The sequence below is a fragment of the Helianthus annuus genome, chromosome 16 (genome assembly GCF_002127325.2).
Source record: "Helianthus annuus cultivar XRQ/B chromosome 16, HanXRQr2.0-SUNRISE, whole genome shotgun sequence".
NCBI classification, from domain to species: Eukaryota; Viridiplantae; Streptophyta; class Magnoliopsida; order Asterales; family Asteraceae; genus Helianthus; species Helianthus annuus.
Window position 1 is genome coordinate 168,778,672 of NC_035448.2, and position 26,190 is coordinate 168,804,861.

Below are 26,190 nucleotides of genomic sequence, written 5' to 3' on the forward strand. Positions count from 1 at the left end.
CAAGGAGCACGTCATATTTGGAAGTGTGAGGTAAAACCATGAAGTTCACCTCTTCTGTTCGTGTGTGCCTTCCGTTAGTGAGGCGCACAGGAAAAGTAATTTGGCCCAGGGGAAAAACAGTTTCCCCTGCGAACCCGGCCAACGGGTAGTCCACCGCTTGCAACCGATCTTTGTCCTCCTGATCGAACTGGTTGAAGCACTGCTAGTATATGACATCAGAAGTACTGCCCGGGTCGATGAATAATCGCTCGGTGCAGTAATGAGCCAGGTGGCCTATAATAACGACGGCGCGCCTGTCGCGCGGGCCGCCTCGGACTTTTGGAAAAACGACTTGCTCGTCTTTCCAGTCATTGTCCGGTCTTCTCGCCGCCTTGCGCGGCCTTCCTTTGCCTCCGTTGATCATATGGGTTCAGGCCGCATACATGGTCCTCTTCCCTGCGGAGGTGCCCTCGCCATGGGGGGTGTTGCGCTTGGTGGGTTTTTGCCCACCTTGCAACAGATGTTGCAGCTTCCCCTCCTTTAGGGCTCGCTCAATCTCTAGCCGGAGACTGATGCAGTTGTTTGTTGCGTGGCCCGAGTCCTTGTGATAGTCACAATAGATTGTGAGGTCCTGGTTTTTCTTGGACTTCATCGGCTGGACCGGTCGCAGAAAATGCGCGTCCGTAAGGAGGACGTCGCTTGGCGATTGAGTAATCTTGGTCCAGTTACGTTCCCGAGATTGTTTTTTCGACGCCCGGTTCTCACGCTGGGCGTTGATGGTTGCCCTTGCGTCGGGCTGGCGATTGAGTAATCTCGGTCCAGTTACGGTCCTGTAAGGAGGATGTCGCTTGGCGATTGAGTAATCTCGGTGCAGTTACGATCCCGTAAGGAGGACGTCGCTTGGCGATTGAGTAATCTCGGTCCAGTTACGGTCCCGTAAGGAGGACATCGCTTGGCGATTGAGTAATCTTGGTCCAGTTATGATCCGCGGTCTTCACGCCTACTCCGTGAGGCTGGATGCGTGGGGGCCCTGCCGTCGTATTGTAAAATACGACCCGCAGGGGTATGTAGTGCCGGGGTAGGACCGACCGGTACCTGCGCATCTGCGCAAGCTCTGTTGTATGCTGCGGCCAGCAGAGCTGTTTGCTGGTCGTACCAGACATGAAGGTTCATGTCTGGAGGTATCACAGATGCGTACTGTAACAAGTTGTGTCCAAACGTAAGGGATGCGCCCCCTTGCGTTGATGTGCCAATGTGGCCAGGATTTGGGACTGGAGGTGCGGTCCCCACAGGCCCTGGGTTTGCGGGGTTTAGACTATCCCCGGTAGTATTGTTTAGACGATCAGACATGATCTTTTGAGAGCGAGAGGGATGGTTAAAAAAAAGTGCTAATAGTAGCGGTGGGCGCCAATGATGAAACAATGGTTAACCGGGCAGGGTTAACACACACTGGTCTCATAAAGAAGGGTTAATCCCTTCCTCTCGAGGATCGCTGGCTGGATCGTCCGCCGGTTGATCTCCTGCACAAGGAAACAAGCCGTGAGTCGTAACAAGGAGGATGGGGTGGGGGGTGCTCCTTGTTACCACTCTCCGGCGTGAGAATCAGTAATTTGCTTGGGAAGCAAAGTGTGATAGTAGTAGTAGTGAGAGAGTTGTGAAGAGATACCTCAAACCTGGTTTGGGGTTGGTATTTATAGCCGAGGAGTGAAGGAGGAGCTGAAGGGACGGACTGACGACGTGCTGCCCCTTTACAGGTGTGTCAGGTTTGTCGGTTGTGGAGGTGAAGCCATGTCCTACTGCACTGTCAGTCCGTTGCTTACGTATGGCCTGACAGGCGACTGCCAGTGGTGCCACTTGCTCTGTGGTGTCAGTCCCATTTGCCTAGTGGGCAGGATGCGGTGCGGGCCGCATCGCTGCCTGCGGTAACCTTTGATGTTCCCGCGCTCTATGCTTTGACAAAGACATATGCGGGATGCGGTGCCAAGCCGCATCGCCGTCTGTGGTGACTGTTGCTATTACCCAGATCCCTTGTCGTGACGAAAATGTCCATATGATGCGGTGCCAGCCGCATCGCTATGCACGTCCGCTTTCATACACAAGGTAAGGCTTCTTCTTATCCTTTGACCGATTGGATTCGAAGGATGTGTCCGCGTGGACGCAGTTCTTTGCTGGTGGGGTTTTTTTTGATAAGGGTAATGGTCACTCGCGGTCAGGTGGCGCGAGATTTAGGACCATACCCCTTCAGAGGTCTTATAAACCAAATGATTGTTGGAACTCATATGATATGGTTTAACAAGCTAAGTTAACTTCATGTAATAGTTAACATCAAGTTAAGTTAGCTTTGAATTATCAATACTAGTTCATCCATTTATCATGCTAGAACTAAGGGTTTTCATGTCTATGTGAAAACCCATTTCATCATATTACCAGACATTCATCCGAACATCTAATTAAAGCAAATTCTCCATACAAACTAGTAGACATGATGATTTCAAGCACCTGTTAAGATCAAAATACATAAATTTCATCATTTCATACAAAACCCATTTCATGTAATGTATGAACACTTGACCTAGTCTCAAATTTATTCAAAGTATTTCTCAAATACTAACTAGTATGATGATCATAAACATAAATATATAATCAATTTCATCATGCTACTTAAAATATTGAACTCAAAGTTATCACCTTCAAGTTCATCCATATACTCATCATCACCAAAGCATAAATTACAACATAACTTATGATCTCCAAGCTTAGATGATCACGAATTTATGTTCATGCATGTGATTTGGCCCTAATTCATCCTCCAATTTGATGGATTAAGGTTGAACAAGGGTTTGTTCCTTGTTCTTCTTCTCTGATTGTTACTCTCACACACATTTAATTTGTGTTATGTTTTATTTTGTTTATTAATAAACCTAAGTTTTACTCCTTTTTCCTTTTTGGCCCCTCTAGTTTGTGACTTTATTTATATAGGGCTATAACTCATCGTTTTATTACTTATTTACATGTTACTAACTAGGTTAATTTGTTCCTAGTTATTTTGTTTACAGGTTAACTTTTACCACTAACGGTACTTTACCCGCTCTTTAATATTAGCGTGGTTTGATTATCGAAACCCGTTTTTGGGGTGTTACATGGCACCACACGACCGTGCAGCCTTCAGGCTTTCCCCGCCACCCCCTTATACTGACTTTCAAAGTTTGACAGCTTTAGTCCCTGCACCTAATTTGATGATTTTGACGCTTTTAACCCCCGTTAACCCAAAATTTAGGCTTTATAAGGACATTAAAGCGTAAGTGACTTGAATTATGTCCGGAAATGTCGTAGATGTTGGTTCGTTCAGTTGTACGGTTGTGTGTTTCGTAAAAATAGGTAAAACACTTTAACGATCACGAAAATGATCCAAATTTCGCAACGAATTATATTTTTGAATTCTCCTCAATAAAATACAAGATTTTATTGAGTACAAAAATATTTGGATTCGTATATGAGGTTCGTACTTTGAAATACGAGAATCGGCAGACTTTCATAGTTTGTCGGAAATAGTCCCTGAACTTGAATAAGCGTGTTTTTGTAATTCCCAACCCTTTGAAACTTATTTCTAAGTTATGTAAAGCATATTTAGGGTATGTGTGGTTTATGTCCTTGTTCCGGAGTGTACGTCGCGTTAAACGGATTACATTTAAGTATCGGTTAACGAATTGCTTTCAAAAGAAAAAAAATTTGAAAGCCCGGAATTTTACGCAAGGGTTGCAGCGAATTTTAAGCCGTCTGACGAGCCCAATCCGGTTGGGTGTAAAATACCGAATTTTAAAACATTGCCTGCCAATGAATCTCCGGCCACCAACACTTTACACTCCTTTTCCATCTGCTGGTGATTTTTTTTCTTGATTTGATCGCAACAAAACAACCCAGTCGATTGCTATGATTCCCAATTAAGGTGACGTATTTGATTATTGTTCCAACAGTTTTTTTTTTTTTTTTGTGTAATCACAGCAATTGGAAGCAAAAGAGATGATAAATGCTGCCAAAGATTATTTCTTAAGTAACACATAATTTCTTGTAAGTTTCTTTTCATACATTGTGGCTTCGATTGGTTCCTTTTCCAAAAGATTATTTCTCCAAAACCCCTAGATTCCCAACTGAGGTACTTATTAATGTATCGGTATAGGTCGTTTCAGAAGCTAAATTGAGTTGATATCATTGTCGATTTGGATTGTTTGGGTCTGTTTGGTTTATCTCAATCTGTTTATTATTAACTTTGAATTTTCTGGTGTTAATAGGAGGAATAGAACTGTAGTTTGAGACCATATCATATGTTAGTGTGGTCACATAGACCCTTTCTCTTCCCTTACATACTTGGGACCTAAGCACCCTGTAACCATGGCATATGACAGTTGACACTATTAGATTCATATATAATAGCTAACTTTATCAATTAGTGTTTTGATAAATTCTCGGTGGCATATATGAGTTTTGACAATATGATCAAACCAGCTGACAAAACACAGAAACAATCACTACCTGCCAAACTCATGCCGTGCGTTTCATCAACTCTTGGCATCTGAAACATATTTTACTTAGAGATCCACATCACCAACGTGTCGCACTTCAGTGCCTGCACTGCCTTGCTTGTAGGTTGATTCCAAACAAACTATACACATAGCTGCCACCTACGACCTTCACATTCGCCAAAAACTAGCCGGACCCTTTCTAATTTGGATCCTTGTTTCACTTTTAAATACTATGATTTCAGATTGTTTCTAATCCTCATCATATTTATTGATATACCAACTTTGACATGTCATCAATCTTGGTAAATTCAAGGTCGAAAATTTTTATGATTCCTGGTGTGTCGGTGTATCAATGTTCAATAGGATGAGAATGTAAACTCTCTAGAAATCCATATATTTGACAGTTGAACAAGAACTTTTATTTATTATGGATAAAGGCCAACTAATTTTTGGGTGACCGGCTGACCGCCTCTGGAGGCAGGTGGTGGCAATATGTAGGGTTTTTTCCGAAATTTCCATCAAGCAAGGTGGTGCTGGTGCTGGTGATGTTGGGATCTTGGAAAAAGTCGACCACGATCCCCATGTCATGACGAGTAGTCAAGTAGTGACACATGAGTCGGTGGATGGTAGTGATTGTGTCTGGTTTTGACAGCTACTGTTAGACGAGTCTGATTATTTGGCAAAGACGATCCCGAAGCCAGAGTTGATACTTGGCATGGTCATGAGGACACATCTAATATTTTCAAGGCTTTGATATAAATTGATGGAGAATTGGCCTGTAATAATCCTACCTAGACCTTATTGGCCATTAATAATCCCACATCAGAATATTCCCCCCACCAGTCCCACCTTTCACCTATTTTTCCTACAATGGTCCCCCGTTAAAAAAACTTAACGGAGTTAAGCTTTTTTCCAAATTACAAACAATTTTTTAGGGCTTTTTTCCAAGTGACTTGATTTTGGTTAATTGGAAATTTAAACACCCGAATTGAAGCGCCTTTTTCCATCGTTTGGATCACCTTTTCGAGGCAAGTTTTACATCAATGGACTCGTATCGTCATTCTAATCAAAAGCCCTAAAAATTCTGTTTGTAATTTGGAAAAAAGCTTAACTCCGTTAAGTTTTTTTTTAACGGGGGACCATTGTAGGAAAAATAGGTGAATGGTGGGACTAGTGGAGGGAATATTCTGAGGTGGGATTATTAATGGCCAATAAGGTCTAGGTGGGATTATTACAGTTCAATTTCCCTAAATTGATTAAGAGCAAAACTATATAAAGTATTAAAACAGTATCCCTCTAGAATCTAGATAAGCCTATGACTAGAGGAGAAATTTAAAAATCTGAATTTCAGGCTTAGATGAATAATAAAGAATGGAGCGTATGCACTATTTGATATTGAAAACTATATATTCGAGTGTTTTTCTATTGTAAGGGAAAAACCTCTATTTATGAACCCATGTGTTTGAATAACCAAATTCATTATTAGCTAAGGTGGTAGTGCATTACCCTCACACTTAGGGATGAATTTGAATTTTTTTTTTTTGTCATGGAATTTGAAAGTTTAGGGAACTTGCTAAGGTATGTTTAAAAAGGCTTTCCGAGGCCCGCCTCGAGGCTTACGCCTCGGCTGAGGCTATGAAAAAACGCCTTAAAGGCTTAGCCTCATATGGGTCAACTGAAACCTAAGCCTCAGTCATCCGAGGCTTTCCGAGGCTTTTCAAGGCGCCGAGGCAGTGAGGCGAGGCGGAGCCTCACTAGACCTTGTGAAAATTGAAAAAATTTAGGTATTCTGGACTTTATGTTAGACCCATTTGGTGTTTATTGGGCTTAATTGGTGGGCCAACCCAATAGTTCACTTAAAAACATCTATTAGGTTAAAAAAACCTAATTGGATGATGAGTGGATAGCCAACCCGAGTGGGGATGAAGATGGCATTGGTGGAGTTGGCGGGTCAAATGAGGAAGAAGGTGAGAGTTCATCATCTAGGAGGAAAAGGAAAAGAGTTATTAATTTTGTTGATGAAGATGACGATCTAAATACCCCAGATGAAAACTTTGAGGATGATGATGCGGAGGAAAACGAGTTCTATGATATTTAGATGTCATAATATTAATAATTTAAGTTGTTCGAACTATTTTATACTATTTTATGATGTTTGTTTTATGTTAAACCTTGTTTGTTAAATTATTTTCTATTTATGATGTTTGTTTTTATGTTACTTTGTGATTTTTATGAGAGATATATATATTTTTTTAATATTTTTAATAATGTTTCGAGGCTTACGCCTCAACCTGCCTCGAGGCTTATGCCTCGTGAGGCTAAGGAAAAACGCCTCGATACCCATTTCCGCCTTTTTAAACCTTAGGTATCAGTGAATTACTTCTCACAATTCATTAACATTGACTAGCGATGCAGTAAACTCTCGCAGAAGAAATATAACCATGAAGGGTGCATATACAGATATACTCTTTAGTAACAGATTGTTTTATAGTGAGTTGCTTTGGTAAGATTGTTGTTTATCTTGCAGGGAAACCTATTCGAATCATATATAGATAAACGTACACATAATTTGTTACATTATTGTATCTTGGGTGATAAAGAACTTGTTATTCTTAGTTTCTTACCTCTTGGGCTTAGGAATTACTGTATAACCTAACTGACACAAAAGCAAAATCTTCTTTTCTTTTACTTATTGATTTATGTGACTTTACCCTTCCTATTGGCTATGACGTGGTCAAAGTGCACATTTACATAGAAATTAGAAACAAGTAGTTCAGAACATCAAATATGCATAAAGGAGAGACTAAAAGTTGTATGGACAAAACACAATTTATGAACCAGATGATGGATTACATTTGGCATTATTCAATAATTCATGAACATTAAAAGAAATCGCATATCCGCTAGAAAGAACAGAGTTGCTATGTAGATTATCATAATTGATTTGGCATCCTATAACTTGCATGGTGGCAAATCATTTCAGGATATTTAAATTCTGCTGGCAAAATTCTCTTTAAAAAAGCTGTATCCTGTTAATGTAAATCAGGTATTTCTTTTGCATTGGAAGTCACTGTGTACATTCTATGTAAGTTGTGATCTTTAGATAAGAATAATCCAACTTCAAATATCTTCTTCATGTTACATTATTCATATTCATAAATAGTTCTGCATAATAAATTTAATCATTTGTGGTAGCTTTGTGAGTTTTAGTTCAAGGAGTTACGAGTACAATAATACTAGCAGATTAAGTCGAGTAAAGGCTAACCATCTTCGTATATTTGATGATCTATTAACTGATTTGTGTGAGTATTGAGTAACGAGTAAAAATTGAACAACAAATATAATCCACGGTATATGCACATTTCCGACGGTATCCATATTTGTCCAAGTTCAATGAACCCAGAACTACAAAGCGTAAGTAAATAAAACTGCTAATCGTCAATATGCAGCCCCAAAACCAAAACTCAAACGCTTATACAGAATTAGGGCTCCAAATCACTTTCTTCCAAATCCTTTATCCAACACAAAGGCACACACACCCTAACCCATTCTACATTGCGTTTCTTTCTTTCGTGAACAACGAAATCCATCGGGGATCGTTGCATCTGTCTCTAAAAAATGGTTCGGCGGAACTCATCGAAGGTTAGACGTAGGGCTAGGAAACTGTCGGACGATGATCGGATCACCCGATTGCCAGATGGTGTGATCCATCACGTTTTTTCGTTCATAGATACTCGATCTGTTGTTCAAAGTAGTCTTCTATCACAAAGGTGGAAAAATACATGGAAATCGCACCCGCATTTGAACTTCGAGATCGGTCCATCTCCCGATCAGGTAAGCGGCTCTTGTTGATGCAGATTTTGTGTCCGATGCTTGTCGAATAGATTAGTTATTATTTTACGCTGAATTTGTAATAGTTAGTGAAACGGTCTATCGAACGCGTATAGACCCGCTCGTTTGAAGTGGTCAAACGAGAGGGTTATTCGTTTGACCGTGTGTGGTTGCAAGACAAGTTATGGTTGTATATGTTGATGTCGAAGGATAAGGCATCGAAGGATTATGAATATCCTTCGATGAGCTCGAAAGATGGACCTCGAAGGATATGTGATCCTTCAAGGTATGTATGTGTCTTTCGAAAGCTGGATGGTCGACAGATGACAGTCAGCTTGATCCTTCGACTGTGCAACCAGTGTTTGGTATAAATACCAACACCTTGTCTTGTAAAACACAAGAGTGAGAGCACAAGTGTGTGCTAGAGAGTGAATGGAGGTTTGAGTCCTCACCGGGAGAAATCACCACTTGATTTCTCCCTGGATGTATACTTCTTTGGTATTAGTTCGGTTTCCATGTAATCGGGCCGACTTGTAATGTTTACTACCGGATTAATACAAAGTTTGTTATGTTTATCCTCTCTTATCTCTTCCATCTTTGAACATAATCATGAAAATCACGGATTGGATCCCGAAACACGGACCTACAATTGGTATCAGAGCCATGGTGCCCGATTTAGTAAAACTAACCGTTTACTAAGTCACATGTGCTCTAGATCTGTGATTTTTGTGGGTTTTTGTTCAAGATGTAAAAATGGTGAAAGTGAGAAAAACTCAGATCTGGACCCGAATATCCAGATCTGTGATAAAACGAGTGTTGGGTTTTATGTTTTTCTCCTAAATCTTCAAGTTTTCTTCATCAAAAATCGTTTACGGAGTGTTTTCATAAATCTGCAGATTTGAACAGTTGCTGTGTTCTTGTTGTTCATATCATCTTCAAACTTTGAAAGATCAGAAAAGTCTGAAGGATCACTTTTCAAATTTTCGAAGGATCACCTTTAACCCCAACTTGTTTCGAAGGGTCAAAGTAGCTCCTCGAAGGGTCAACCAAACTATCTTCGAAAGATCATTCCTTCATTCGAAGGATCATTCTTTGTTTCGAAGGGTCAAATTTTTGAAAGATCAGTTCTGATAGCAGCTGATGTTTGTCAGATCCAGATCTGACATGTGCCAGAAAAGTCAACTTCACAACTTTGAAAGGTCATCTGTTCTGTTTTTCACTTGTGATTCGAAGGATACACATTGAAGGATCAGGTTACTGTTCGAAAGATCAATCTCCACAATCTCCACAAACCTCGAAGGATCACCTACATTCCTAAACAACTTTGAAAGATCAGATCAGCTTTGTCTTGTTTCGAAGGGTTATCTGTTCTTGACCCAAGTAAATCGAAAGATCATCATCTTCGAAAGATCAGACAGAAATGACTTCGAAGGGTCATTTGATACCAGTTTTCGAATGATATCTGGTTCGATAGATTGAACAGATTACGAAAGATGGTTGTTCGAAGGATTCAGTTGAATCGAATGATCAGTTGTTCAATGACCAGTTGTTCGAAGGTTTCTGTTGAAAGAGAAGAGACAAAATGATGATGTTTGTCGGCTGGTGAAGTTTGGGAAGTAGGGTTGTTGACTATTGAGGAGAGAGAGATTGTGAAAAAGTGATGTTGACGGCTGAGCAAGAAAGTTGTTGACTAAAATGATGTTGATGGCTGACTTTTTGATTATCGCAGAAAAGAGAGAAAGAAGAATGGGGTATGTACAACTGTTGTCAGCTAAATGATGGGCCCAAGTTGTCATGGCCTCATGTGGTTTCTTTTCTCAAGAGATGGGCCAAAGGCTTATTGCAGAAATTTATAGATTGGGTTTGGGATTCACAAACCAATTTATTTTGGGCTTTAAAGTTGTGAACTAATTTAGTTTGACAAGCTATCATGGAACTCGGTATACAACAAGAAGTCCATTTCGTGGGTTTGGTTTGATTTTCATGGTGGTTTGAAATTAATTAATTACGCTTTGAAGTGTGATGCATAAGCTTGAAATTGATCATTTGAGTTGCAAAGTTGGATTGGGTTCGAGAGCGCGCGGGGTGATGCAGCATGATGAAAACGAAAGATGATGAAATCTTGATGTTTAAAAATGTGGGGTAGTCACGGTTACCGATGCAATGACAAAAATGGTAACGCGACTATTATGGGCCAAAAACAACACGGTATGTTCGCTTCCGCTCGTCATTCAATGAAGATTGACGACAGTTCCGCTCAGTGGAGGGAATTGGTGAACATTGACGACAGTTTATTTGAAGTGGAAAGAATCTGTTAAGGTTTAGAGATTTTACCAAAGAAACGGGGGGATAAAAATTTTCAAATGTTGAATTTCTTCGGTAAATTTCTAAACGCAATCACAGGTGGTAGAGTTGTGATTTTCTGGTGATTCAAACGGTTCAGCGTGGAATGTTTTGCACAGACGCTTGAAGATCAAGACTTGATGCAGTTGTTATAGAATGGAACCCTTATCAAATGCTGGTTGGAGTATTGGAAGATCAGCGGAAGATCGGTCAATTGAGCCTTTTGAGGAAATTGCACAACACTCGACTCGGATGCGCGTACTCTGAGGGGGAAGTTTTATACAATGAACATCAAGATACTACTTACCTGGATCATCGGTCAAGGGGGAATTTGTTTACACAGAGAAGATGATTACTTGACTGAAGATCGATGATTGCAGTTGCATTTTCAGCATTCGACAGCAACGGACAAGGGGGAATTTGTTGATGCAGATTTTGTGTCCGATGCTTGTCGAATAGATTAGTTATTATTTTACGCTGAATTTGTAATAGTTAGTGAAACGGTCTATCGAACGTGTATAGACCCGCTCGTTTGAAGTGGTCAAACGAGAGGGTTATTCGTTTGACCGTGTGTGGTTGCAAGACAAGTTATGGTTGTATATGTTGATGTCGAAGGATAAGGCATCGAAGGATTATGAATATCCTTCGATGAGCTCGAAAGATGGACCTCGAAGGATATGTGATCCTTCGAGGTATGTATGTGTCTTTCGAAAGCTGGATGGTCGACAGATGACAGTCAGCTTGATCCTTCGACTGTGCAACCTGTGTTTGGTATAAATACCAACACCTTGTCTTGTAAAACACAAGAGTGAGAGCACAAGTGTGTGCTAGAGAGTGAATGGAGGTTTGAGTCCTCACCGGGAGAAATCACCACTTGATTTCTCCCTGGATGTATACTTCTTTGGTATTAGTTCGGTTTCCATGTAATCGGGCCGACTTGTAATGTTTACTACCGGATTAATACAAAGTTTGTTATGTTTATCCTCTCTTATCTCTTCCATCTTTGAACATAATCATGAAAATCACGGATTGGATCCCGAAACACGGACCTACAATCTTGTAGGTCCCTTTTGTCGGATGACGAACCTCAAACCTTGTTGTACTAACCCACTAGCGAGTGCGGAATCCAAGCTAGTGAGCAAACCGGGATTAAGCAAGTATAAACACAAACACACATGGGTTCACCGATTAACACAACTTGTATTAATGCTAATGAAGGTTTTGGTTACAAGCACAATGTTTACAAACCTAACATGTAAACTCTCAAAGTGTGTGTGTGAGTTTCGGACAGAATGCTCTCAAAGCTATCTCTCGGAGGTGTGTGTTCTATCTGTCTGTCTAATGAACTCAACACAATGCATGGGTATTTATACCCATACACAGCAGGTCATGTCCGAAGGATCCGATAGATGGTCCGAAGGATCATCTATCGATGACAAGATGTTCGAATGATCAGCAATGACCTCGAAGGATGATCCTTCGAGGTCTAACAATCGAAGCATATCTTTCGAGTACCTCGAAGGATCAACAGTATCCTTCGAGGAGCTATCCTTCGAGACAGACAACTACTTTCTAACTGTTTGACCAAGTCAATCCGGAGGATGGTTGACTTGGTCAACTTACAGACTTAGAACATCGTTTATATACAGACCGAATACGGACAAAGTACAGACACAAGTGCACCAACAAACTCCCCCTTGGCTGTAGCTTTGTCTTTATCTTCTATATTTGTAGACTCGTCTCGAACTTCAACGGTCTTTGGTCTTCGAGTTCTCAAAACTCTGATGTCCTTTCAAGTCTTCATTGTCGGAGGATCTTCAAAGTCTTCACGCCTTGAAAGCAGAGAGTGTATCAACAAACTACCCGTATCATGTAGGAAGTGTGTTGACAAACTCCCCCTTAACATAAGCTCCCCCTTGAGTTATGCTCGTGAAATACTTTAACTTTATGAAGTGAGATCCTTGTGGTGTTGATAATGGCCAGCGGCAACTCGATCATCTTCATCAGTTGAGTGCCTTCACGTTGTGTCTTCATCCCGAAGCTTGTCATCGACCATGTTCTCCTAGCCTTTAGAATCTGCACATGCAAGAAATCTAAACGCATAATGAGAACAACTGCTTGGAATATAGTATAAACAAATGACACACGTATGACCATGTCACAAACAAACACCGTCCGACAGTTTGAAAGTTTAATAAATTTGTCAATTTTTAGTCCTTAACTTTCAAACATGCAAATTTTGACCGTTTATGAAGATTTAGTCAGTTCGGTTTTCAGTCAGGTTTCAGGTAACGAAGACTTGAGCTCCAACATCGTACGATCGAAAATAAAGTAGAAAGAAAATCTTTTTGGCTTTTATAAAGTTTATATTAAAAACATACCTAAAATCTTTTTGGTATTTTTGAAATTAAAAGACAACAATTTAAAATCCTTTGAGTGTTATCAAACGACATCACCGCTAATGTCGTGCTGATATGCACCAAACGACGAAACTGTTTAAAAGAAAAACAATAAAAGTTAAGCGATAAATAAATATATACAGACAATCTTTTTGCGAGTTTCGAGGGTAAGAGAATCATATCAGTGTACGGTCATGCCAAAACACTCTTGTTGTTCAGTTAGTTAACATTAAGATAAGCATCCTATAACAATTATCGGTATTGTTGTCCACTTAAGCTCAACTTATCAGATGTAATCATGGCGAGGGGATACGTTAAGGTATGATTTATACTTACCGACCGGTGTTCATCCACATCACGACACATTCCCGTATCAAGGTATGCACGAGGGTTCATCTTACCGGTGAGTATACCGATTATCATCTGTTTGACCGTATAAATTGTGAGATACTCACTTATTTTGATTTGAAAACAAGCCCTATGTGATATAATCACTTATTTATGAGGAACTTGATTTTCATATGCATGAGGGCACAGGTGCAAGTCCGTGAACAGGTCAGTACTTCCGTACAGCAGAGAGACGAACTTGACACCCGGATAGATGTGATATATTATCACTTATTTGATTTGGACATGTGATTGTTTATCACTTATTGAGGTCGAATGCAGTATGAATATGTACACGTATGTATAGTATCATGGAAGATCTAGACTTGCGTCCCCGTTATTTTTCGGTAAAAGATACAACCATGATACCCAGATGATAAGCAGCATAAAGACCGAATATCTCAGAACCTCGGCAATCTATCAAACGAAATTTCGGTACTAAGACCATATGCCAATGAGTGGTTCCCACCTGGTCTTCAGTCGATTAAGATTTATATCACCCTGCACACTTTAAAATGATTGTGAGCCTACCGATACATCTTATATAGAGCTGCTTATCGTTTTTCATTTAAGGTTTAAAGAGGCTTGGATAGACCACTGATGTACTATCATTTTCTCTTTTGCTCGCCAGGAAACTCATTTTTGTTTTTCTATTGTTTTTGTGTTTTTGAAATTTTTCGATGTTTTTGGATTTTCAGATTTTTTTTGGATTGACTCCCCCTAAAATCAATAAACTAAGACAAATTTAAAAACACAAAGGTATTTACAAAAATGATTTTCCGATGTTGGTTTTACTCTTGCTTGACCTTAATGCCGTTTACCAATAATAAAAAGTCAAATCTTGATTTGTCAAAAGCTTTGGTAAATAAGTCGGCACGTTGGTCATCGGTGTGGACCTTAACAACATCGATTAGCCTTTTCTCAAAGCAATCACGTATGAAGTGATATTTGATTTCGATGTGTTTGGTCTTTGAATGCTGCACAGGATTTCTAGTGATATCTAAAGCAGCAGAATTATCAACGTAAATGGGAGTAGTTAGGAATTCAAAACCGTAGTCCCGCATTTGTTGTTGGATCCAAAGAACTTGGGAGCAACAACTTGAGGCAGCAATGTATTCAGCTTCGCATGTTGATGTAGCTACACACGTCTGCTTCTTGCACTGCCATGTGACTAGGCGATTTCCTAAGAACTGACATCCAGCCGTTGTGGATTTACCGTCGATTTTGCATCCGCCAAAATCAGAATCACTGAAAGCTACCAATTCAAAGTTATTATCCCTAGGGTACCACAGACCGGTGTCAGGGTACGCCTTCAAATAACGAAAAATCCTTTTAACAGCAGCAAGATGTGAGGCCTTCGGGTTAACTTGATATCTAGCAAGCAGGCACGTAGGGTACATTATGTCTGGCCTTGATGCTGTGAGGTACATAAGAGATCCAATCATTGCGCGATAGTTTGAAGGGCTAACAGCTTCTCCCTTCAAATCTGGAGTAATTCCGTGATTAGTTGGCAATGGGGTACCAATGGGCGTTGCATCAGACATCTAGAACCGGCTCAAGATGTCGCCAACATATTTAGTCTGATGGATGAATATCCCAGACTCTGTTTGTTGAACTTGTAGGCCCAAGAAGAAAGTCATTTCCCCCATAGCACTCATCTCGAATTTATCCTGCATGATGCGCTCGAATTCCCTACACAAGACATCATTAGTAGAACCAAAAATAATATCATCAACGTATACCTGTACCAGAAGAAGATCTCCATCTTGTTCTTTGATGAAGAGAGTACAGTCGATAAGACCTCTACGAAAACCGTTCTCCAGCAGATAGTGAGATAAGGTTGCATACCAAGCTCGCGGTGCTTGATGAAGACCATAAAGAGCTTTGTTGAGCAACCAAACCCGATCGGGATGGATAGGATCTTCAAAACCTGGAGGCTGTTCGACGTACACCTCTTCTTCAACCACACCGTGTAAGAATGCACTTTTCACGTCCATCTGATAAACCTTGAATCCTTTGAAGGATGCATAGGCTAGAAAGATTCGAATTGCTTCGAGACGTGCCACTGGTGCATAGACTTCGTTGTAGTCGATCCCTTCAATCTGACGAAAACCTTGAACGACTAAACGAGCTTTGTTTCGGATAACAACTCCGCGGTCATCCTTTTTGCATTTGAAAACCCAACGGGTACCAATCTTCTTGTATCCAGCAGGTTTCTCTACGAGTTTCCAGACACCCAGCTTCTGGAATTGTTGCAGTTCTTCCTGCATTGCTTCAACCCAAGCGTTATCTTTTAAGGCTTCTTTCCACGTTCTTGGTTCTTCCTGTGAGACATAACACGCGAAGGACCAGTCGTTTTGTTGCCCGGATTCTCGAATAGCTGCATACAAGCCTGCATTGTTGTTGTTTCGCAACATGTTTCTTGTTTGAACGCCACTTTGCACATTTCCAATGATGTTTTGTTGAGGATGGGTATTATGAATCCTTGTTTCTGGATTATCTGGAACTGGAACATTTATACCCAGGTTGTTCAGATTAAGATCAACAACCAAATCAAGGCCCGGAATTGACGAAGAGGATGATGCAGTAGCCTCAGCTGTTCTATGGGCATCTACTGGAGGAGTACCCTCTGAAGTACCATGAACTGCTGTTGTAGGAGCTTCCTGATCTGCATCTAGAAATTCATCATCCTCTGAAGATTCGTTCAATTCGTTTGCATCATGAAAATCCTCATTGTTGAGAGTATTATTGTTCACTGAAGAAGATGGTTCTTGATTAACAAGAATCGGACGAAACTGTCGGACGATGATCGGATCACCCGATTGCCAGATGGTGTGATCCATCACATTTTTTCGTTCATAGATACTCGATCTGTTGTTCAAAGTAGTCTTCTATCACAAAGGTGGAAAAATACATGGAAATCACACCCGCATTTGAACTTCGAGATCGGTCCATCTCCCGATCAGGTAAGCGGCTCTAAATTCCCTAATTTCACGCACCGCTTTCTATCTAAGCGTGATGACGTTACGGAGCTTTCCACCATCGAGTTCCGATCAAATTCAATCACTCTTCGGCTTCTTAAAAAGATCATACTCTATGCAATGTCACACAAGACCCGGAAGCTAAAGATTGAATTCTCGGGTGATAAGCTAACACGACGTGGCGGATTTGATTCATCTTTGCTTAGATCTCGATATCTCCAACACCTTTCTCTGAACATTGATTTTGGGCTTAAAATCAGTCCATCTCTGACATGGGATTTTCCGGCTCTAACCACTCTAACTATTAAACGTGTTACATTCACGTTACAACTTGTTAATGATGATGCAAGTAAGTCTGTTGATCTGTTTTCCCGATTTCCGAATCTGAAAACTCTTGCGTTGGATGACTGTACGTTATCTGATATTGATACTTTCATAATCAAGTCAAGTGAGTTAGAGAGTCTATACTTGATCGGTATTTATCATTCGTGTGAGTTTGTGGTCTCCGCACCAAAGCTTTCATTGTTCACGTATAACGTATACGGCATTGCTCGGTTTTCGTTATCAGCCAAAGATCTCAATTCATTAAATACAGTAAATTTTCAAACGATCTATAGTAGATATATTGAGGAGCATTCTATGTTACTTGAGTTGATGATCAAGACGTTCCAACAACTCTATAAGGCAAAGTCTCTTACCATAAACTTAGACGCGTTGAAGCTTCTTTCTATGTTCCCAGAATTGTGTGAAAGACGAAATTGCCCTTTCACAAGTCTGCAGAGTTTGACTGTGGTTTCAGGCCACTGGCTACCGCATTCCTTGACTGGGTTTTCCGGTGTTTTCGATTATTTCAGTCGCAGCTCTCCGGCTCTTAAGATTCATATCGATTCGAATCCAACACCTTTGCGGTTCCGTTATTAGTGTTTTGATCCTGTCTGCAGCATGAAGAAATCATTGTCTGGTTGCAACTGCTGCATGCACAGGTACATATTATGGTTACGTGTGTAGAATGTAAACTAATGTGTTTTTCACAATAAATTCGAACACAGTCACATTATATACATATTATCAACATGTGCATGTGAAAGAAAACTATTGATATTATATGTTTACAAAATATAATTCAAATCACATTAATATGCACATGTGCATGGAATACAAACTAATCTATTTGTATACTAAATCCAAACAAGAAAGATTATATTCATACTTTGTGCATGTAACAAAATAAATATGTAAAAAAAGATGATACACGAGTATTCACATTGTAGAGGGATGGGAGATTGAGGACATAACTTCGTGGAGATTGAGATGGTTTGGGCATGTCAGGAGATGGTTTAGGGGTTGCTAGTATTTCAGGCAAGATTTGGGAGGGGAGATTTAGACGGTTTGGGCATGTCAGGAGGAGGCAGACAACATACACCGGTTAGAATAGTTGAAACACTCATTGTAGAGAGAAGGAGGAGTAGAGGCAGGCTGAAAATGACTTGGGATGAGCGGATTAGGCAAGATTTGCTAGATTTGCACCTCTATGAGGACATGGTTGAGGACAGAACTTCGTGGAGATGTAGGATTAAGGTTAAGGACATTTAGGAGTTTGGCCTGGTTTTGATTTGGTTCTTGTCTTATGAGCTTAATTTTTCAGTTTCTATGAGGTGCTAAATAGCTTTTTATAGGTTTTCACCTATTATGTGTCGGAGTTTTACTAACAAATACTTATTTATTTATGTGTTTATCTTTATTATTTTTGTTTCTACCTTTTTTTAGTAGTTGTGTGCTTATGTATGTTTTTCAGAAGCTTATGTCTTGGTTATGGTTTTGGAGCTGGGGGTCTCACCGGAAGCAACCTCTCTATCTCCTGGGATAGAGGTAAGGCTTGCCTACATCCTACCCTCCCCATACCATATCAATAGCTTCGCTATAGGTGGGATTATACTGGGTATGGTTGTTGTTGTACACGAGCATTCACATGGGCATGTTATGGCGATAGTCTTCTGAACCCTTGTTTCTCTTTGTTTTTTTTTTTTTTTTTTTTTTTTTTTTTTTTTTTTTTGATAGAGGTGGAGAATCAAATCAAGGATGTCATTTCTTTGAATGAACTTCAGTTTAGGTTGGGTATATGAAGCTCGGCCTAAGGCTCGGTTAAAGGTTTTAGCTAGCCGCTCTATGTCTCTAGAAAAAGCTAGCCAATCTTGAGTGGCTTACAAGCAGCTTGGTTTGTTCACACCCCTAATGCCGACATGAGAATGTGCCCAAAAGTAGCAATATTCTCCAGATCAATCTAAAGAATATAAGCCAATCGAACCATTTCATATGTCCTTCCTTAATTCTGTCTTACGGCTTACATGGATAAATTTTATTTTTCGAGCTCGCTTAATATTTTGATACCTGACTCGAAACCATGTTGTGGACAAGAATACAGTGAGTTGTCTTCTTAGTTTACATAACTTATTACAGCGCTGTGATATGCTTTTTAGTTCTTATGTCGTTTGGATTCCTGTAAAACTTATATTTGCTTTTATTGTCTAGACATATTGTTTAGTTTTCAGAAATGCTATGTTTGTTGCTTGTAGAAGTTCTTCTGTCCATGTTTCGTCTGCACATGCTATATTCATTTTCTGCTACCATTTTAATCCAACTACACTACTATACAAAACATTATTAGGGAAGTGAAGAAATTCGGCGTTAATACGGTGACTGAACTTTCCACTGGTACAAAAATTACTTCTTTGAATTTTCTTCTAGCTTGGTAGTATCAAGGTGTGGCGAGGTTGAGGTTTCAAGACCGGTGTGTGAGTTAGCTGGTCAAAAGAAAATCTATAAAAACTAGTGTTCGATTAGTACATGGAATTTGAATCGTTTTTAGGTTTTTAGACACTGGTGTTATTGCTTAAAGTTAAATACATGTTTATGTTGTATTAGATGTACTCATTTTGTTATTCTGTGGTCATTTATATATTTGTTAAAGTGTTGAACAATGTCTTGGTTTGTTTTAAAGTTTGCTTTCTGTAACCTACACAAACATGTTTAGAAACTTAACTTTCTTAGTCAAATGGGGAACTTCACGGGAGTGTGAAAATGTACTTATTCTACAGGTGCATATCAATATGGTATGTTGTTTTTCATAATGACGAATCTTCTGTTTGAATTTGGTTTATTCATTATGACAAATCTCAACAATTTTGTACGGAGCCTAATTTTTTTATTGGTTTATCATTCATGTCCACGTGTCTTTTTCTATATATTTGTTAAAGTGTTAACCAATGTCTTTTGGTTATATTATTTTCTTAATAATTGTCTTTTGGCGCCATCGTCTACTTCCTCTTTACATGCCCAAAAATCTCAATTCCCCTTCAGGCCCGGCCCCAGGGGTGAGCTAGCAGCGCACCTTGCTGATGCCCGTTTTTTTCCTGGGGAATTGGTGGCTGAGAGACACAATGAAGGCAAATTTCTTCTGATATCAGTAAGTAACTTCAGTCACTTTACTTTGACCCTCAAAACTATTGTCGATCTAGACAAAGTACTTGAGATGAGAAAAAAAATCGATAAACTAAGATAAACGCGACGGTGTTTTTCGGGCGTCAACACTACCGGTTGTGAGAAATAATGAAGAAGATGACTTACAACAATTGGGCCGCCAATATGATATAGCCCAGTTGGTCAGGGGGTTTTCCACTAAGGTTTCCTCAGGTCTAGGGTTCAATCCATACTAAGTAGAAATTCTGTAAATATGGACAAACACCATTGGTAAAGATTCGAACTTGAATACCAGCTGAGCTGATCTGTCGTTAAAAAAACCCAACAATTGGGCCTTTTGAAAAAATAAATACATGGCCCAGTAATTTACCAAAATGTAGAACTGATTTTTCACCTCAAAATCAAAGTAAAAAAGTAAGCCAATACAAAATTAATAATTAATAACTAATAGTTAAAGCTTTTTTTTTATTTAACTTAATATTAAAAAAAGTTTAGTTTTTTTTTTTTTTTTTTTTTTTTTTTTTTTTGTTCAGTTATAATTTTAAGTTATGTACTTATCCTTTTATAGTGTTTGAGAAGAATTATTTTGTAAGAAGAAAAAAAAAATAAGTTTTAATCAATAAGAATGATTCACTTTACTTTATTTAATATTTGCATTTAATTTTAATGTCAAGGGTATATTTGTAAACTTATATAGATCACTAATTGTTAGTCTTCCTTTTTAGTAGCTAATTACATTAAATTTGTAATTTATTTTCAAAAAATATATATATTATTTCAAATAATAATAAAAAAATTAGAGTGTAGGACAAATTACTAGGTATATAGGATAAATTACGAGTTGTGTAGGATAAATTTAAATATGTATAGGATTAATTTTGAAATGTGTAGGATAACTTTTTATGTGTGTAGGCAAAAAAAAGTGTAGAGGATGATAGTATTTATGACTAATTAATTAGTTAAAGATAGTAATATATGAGATGAAAGGAAAAACTATTTAATATTTTACAATTGTATCATTTGTTCTTGTTCTTCTCAATTAAATTTTCTTCCCAAATGAACATCCCCTTCCTTTTATATAGTTTATTGTTTATTAATTTTTAATAACCTTTTGGTTTTGTTTTGAACAATAACAACTGTATTGTATGTATTCTTTTCTATTTCTTTTCAGGGGGTGCAGGTGAGATTTTGCAATATAAAATACACTAATTTTTTTCATCTTCAACAGGTGCGCCTGCTCACCTAAGCCACTTACTAGGTCTGATGTTGGGCATCGCATAAACACACATGTAAATATTGTTATATTATACTATAAAAAAGAAAGTAATATCATAAGTGTTTATAGGAAAATGACATAATTATCTTCACCGGCCATCCCAAGATAACTCGTTTCGACTTGTACTAAAAACAATTAGTTCAAAACCTGTTTTGACACGTGACACAAGCGAACTCATAACTTTGTCACCTTTATTCCGTACTGTTGAACGAGTTTGATGCTGAGTATTTTTTAAGTGTCATTAGACTATTTTATATAATTGGTTTTACCTGATGACTAATGAGAAATCATAGTAAAGATTAAACAAGTTGGAAAGTGTGGAGTGCACGCTTGTTTGAGAATGCTATGATTTCAACCTCGCATGACAACGAAAATTTGGGAGCAACGTCTCTAGTAGTAAGGTCCCAAGAGCGGCATCCACTTTTGGGGTATAAGGGGCAACACACCTGACTAGGGTTAAACAACTAATTTGGTATTGAACATCAGTAAAGTTGGTCTTCAATATCAAGACTGGTTTAAGTTGGTCTTAAACGTTGAATGTGTTCAACTGTTGTAACACCCCAATCGCGTAACACACTGCGGAAATATCGAGGAGTCACGTTACAAATTGCACACAACAACTGGTACTAAATTGTTTCATTAATGTAACATTGTTTTACAAACAAGGAATACATGTAATTGTCTTTTGATTAAGGAAGTGTAATGCCCGGATGCGTTCCCATGTGTAGCATGCTTGAATAATCAAATCCTGAAACATATGTGAAATGAGAGTCAGCATAAAAGCTGGCGAGTACATAGGTTTTGATAGCCAAATAAATGGCAAAAAGTTTGGTATTGCCATACTTTAACAACTACGAGGGTCGTCAATTGAAAATGAAATCTTTGAAGCCAAGGAATGGCAAAAATGTTTAGTATTGCAATACATTATTTTGATTGTGAAAACTTGTGACGAAAGAGCTTTGTATATGGCAATATGATTATTACTAGGTAATTTTTATGTCATTGAAATTTGTACTTTGAACTTTGTAATCACATTGAAATCAGTCATAAAACTTATGAGTGTGTTATTAGAAATCCAATCAAGGATTAATAATAACAATATTGAAATAAGTCATAACTCGTGTGAGTATTATTAGAAATCAAATCAATGATTTATAATAATACTTTGGATATCCTTCTAAGAATCTAACATATGAAAAAACAGAAGATTTTACAAGGATTTGGATAATCGAACATTGAATCAACCAAACATAAAAGTCCTAAAATGATTCGGATAACGCAACAAGAATAATACAATAAGAACACTTATATATAGGAAGTACCAGCGGCGTATCCACCATGTTCTTATGGTATTACACTTGTTTTGTTATCTAAACCACTACTAATCACATAAACACATAATTATCAACTTAGTCATCAACTTGTAAACACGCATTGAAGTACTGAAGAAACACTGGTTTAATCGACCGGAATCAATTGAACCAGGGGATTTGAATCTGCATAAAAGGGTTAGTGTCACAACCCCCGGTCCCTAGTTCCCGGGAACGGGCGGCCGTGAGCCAGTTTCGGTGGTATCACGTTAATTACTTATTTGGCAGCGGAAATTTTCATCAGGACCGTAGTTAGGAAATATTAAATCAGAGTAAACCACCATATTTTATAATCTTAAACAAATGGGTAAAACCCAAGTTTTCAATACACACGTTTCATAGGAATAAATCCTATTTATTTATTAAAAACATCTCTTTTATTCTTAGGTAACTTTATTGCCACTTTTCCAAGCCTTCAGTGCTGTCCAGCTGGCTTCTATTTGGCTTTCACATATTGTTACCTGAAACGCGTTTTAAAAAGGTTTTGTCAGTGGGAAATACTGGTGAGTGAATCCCAGTTTAATCAAGAAATATTAATTTACTTTAAACAGTATTGAGGGCGATTACAATGTTTATATCTACCCAATTACTCATTCAGTAGTGTCAAGTCTGACTGAGGTCATATTACCCATTGGCTAACTCTTCGTCCAATGGTAACGTTACTCACATTTTGTATACAAAACCCCAACATACCGGCAGTAATTGTAGAATTACAAAGACTCAATCACTGCTAAATTGCATTATAAAAAGGTTAAGGTTTTGTAAAAACTGTTAACAAAAAGGAGATTACTCACTTTGCTATCTTATGTTATTCTTTAGGGTTTCCTGGTGAATATCTATAATTTACACAAATGCACGTGTGTTAGTATAATAACTCATTTTAACATTAGTAATACCCTCCCCGAGACGGCATTCCAACGACTACGTCGGGCAGAACCACGACAGCCGTTACGGAACCCTAGATCAATCGGGCAGCGTATCTAATACGTCTCCAGGGGTTATAATACTTACATCATAGCAGAACCTCGCTATTTTAGGGGGTATAATGCCCGGGTATAATAACGCCACTATAGAAATTTGCTTAAGAAAGAAAGAAGTGAGCGATCGGAAATGAAATCCCGAGGCTTCCTTATATAGGGCTGAAAACTGGTCCTCTCGCGGCCCGCGTGGGATATGGGCAGGGCTTACGCGGCCCGCGTCAACATGCGGTCAATGCGTAGCTTAGCTGGGTCACCCTCTAGACTTGACACGGTGTTGACACGTGTCAGCTCAGGGTCGTGCCACAATTCAGGACACTCGCGGCCCGCATGGACTTAAGCGAGATCATACGCGGCCCGCATGAACTTATGATTTTAGCGAAGTCTGGTTACATTCTAATGCGGCCCGCGTTAAGTTGAGGTGAGGTCAATGCGGCCCGCCTCAACTTAATAATTATTGTTTTTAATTTATTTTGTATGTTATATTGTATATTGGGCTCGGTTTTCACATACGGGGTGCATATAAAGACATATTGGGATATTCTTAGGATATATTAGGGTGTCAGAAATATTATGAGGATGTCGGTTTTACCGAGGGTTGTTATATCCTCCCCACCTTGTTTTAGAGCTCGTCCTCGAGATCTACTGGAACAAGTGTGGATATTTCTTTTGCATTTCTGATTCAAGTTCCCATGTGTATTCAGGTCCTCTTTTGGAGTCCCATTTCACTTTGACCAGAACTAATCTCTTATGCTTGAGATTCTTAATTTTCCTATCTTCAATCTGTAGAGGCCTTTCTACAAATTTGAGTTGTTCATTAACCTCTATATCTTTGAGAGGTACTACGAGTGATTCATCAGTTAAACACTTTTTGAGATTAGATACATGAAATACATCATGTATTCCTGCCATTTCCTCTTGCAGTTGTAGCTTATAGGCTACAGGTCCTACTCTTTTAAGAATTTTGAAAGGTCCAATATACCTGGGACTAAGCTTTCCTCTCTTGATGAATCTTACTACTCCTTTCCAGGGAGAGACTTTCAATAATACTTTATCTCCTACTTGAAATTCTAATGGTTTGCGTCTGTTATCGGCATAACTCTTTTGGCGATCACGTGCTGTTTTCAGTCGTTTTTTGACTTGAATGATTTTGTCAGTTGTTTCCTGTACTATCTCGGGTCCAGATAATTGTTTTTCCCCAATTTCTGCCCAACAGACTGGGGTTCTGCACTTTCGTCCATAAAGTGCTTCGAATGGTGCAGCATTAATACTTGTGTGATAACTGTTATTATAAGAAAATTCTATTAAAGGTAAGTGTTCGTCCCAATTACCTCCAAAATCAATTACACAAGCTCTAAGCATGTCCTCCATTGTCTGAATTGTCCTTTCGCTTTGTCCGTCCGTTTGAGGATGATAAGCTGTGCTTAGATTTATCCTGGTTCCCATTGCTTTTTGGAAACTTGACCAAAAATGAGAGGTAAAACGGCCATCCATATCAGAAACAATTGATAAAGGAATTCCATGTAATGAAACAATTTCATTTACATATAATTTGGCTAATTGTTCCATACTAAAGGTTTCCTTCATTGGTAAGAAATGAGCTGACTTGGTTAACCTATCTACAATCACCCAGATTGTATCATTTCCTTTCCTTGTTTTAGGCAATTTGGTAACAAAATCCATTGTTATCAATTCCCATTTCCAAACTGGTATTTTTAATTGTTGTAACAATCCTGAGGGTTTCTGATGTTCAGCTTTAACTTGTGAGCAAGTTAAACATCTAGAAACATAGGCTGCTACATCCTTTTTCATTCCTATCCACCAGAAATTTTTCCTTAAATCCTGGTACATTTTATCACTTCCTGGATGCATCGTATATTTAGACTTATGAGCTTCTTCTAATATACGGTGACGTAAATTTCCTAATTTAGGTATCCACATTCTCTTTTTATGGAACCTCCAAATTCCATCTGTTCCTTGTTCTAATTCCTTAATCATTCCCTTTAATTTTTCAGTATCCTCCTTGATTACTGATTCTTGTGCTTTTCTAATCTGATTGTTTAAATCTACTTGTAGATTTAATTTAAGAGAACGTACCCTTTTTGGCTTTTCATGATACTTTCGACTTAAAGCATCAGCCACCACATTGGCTTTTCCTGCATAATACTGGATATCACAATCATAGTCACTAAGTAACTCCATCCAGCGTCTCTGTCTCATATTCAACTCTTTTTGCCCGAAGACATATCTTAAACTCTTATGATCTGTGAATATGGTAAACTTACTACCATAAAGATAATGTCTCCAAATCTTAAGGGCAAAAATTATGGCTCCTAATTCCAAATCATGGGTCGAATAATTTTCTTCATGACTCTTAAGCTGTCTAGATGCATAAGCTATAACCTTTTGACGTTGCATTAATACGCATCCATAACCTAACTTAGAAGCATCACAAAAGACTACAAAGTCTTCAGTTCCTTATGGTAACGCTAGTATGGGTGTATGGGTTAATCTTTGCTTAAGAATTCTAAAGGCTTCTTCTTGTTTTGGTCCCCATTCAAACTTAACAGATTTACAGGTTAACTTAGTTAAAGGAATGGCTATTCTAGAAAAATCTCGAATAAATCTTCTATAATAACCGGCCAATCCT

The 26,190-nt window shown here is 38.7% G+C and overlaps 1 long non-coding RNA gene across 1 annotated transcript; it reads left to right on the forward strand.

Annotated features, from left to right (window-relative positions):
- The first annotated feature begins 3,727 nt into the window (after positions 1-3,727).
- On the forward strand, positions 3,728-18,535 carry LOC110928624. The gene is made up of 3 exons (XR_002586516.2): positions 3,728-3,859; positions 3,982-4,047; positions 18,499-18,535. It is a non-coding gene; the product is annotated as an uncharacterized LOC110928624 (long non-coding RNA).
- Positions 18,536-26,190: the final 7,655 nt, after the last annotated feature.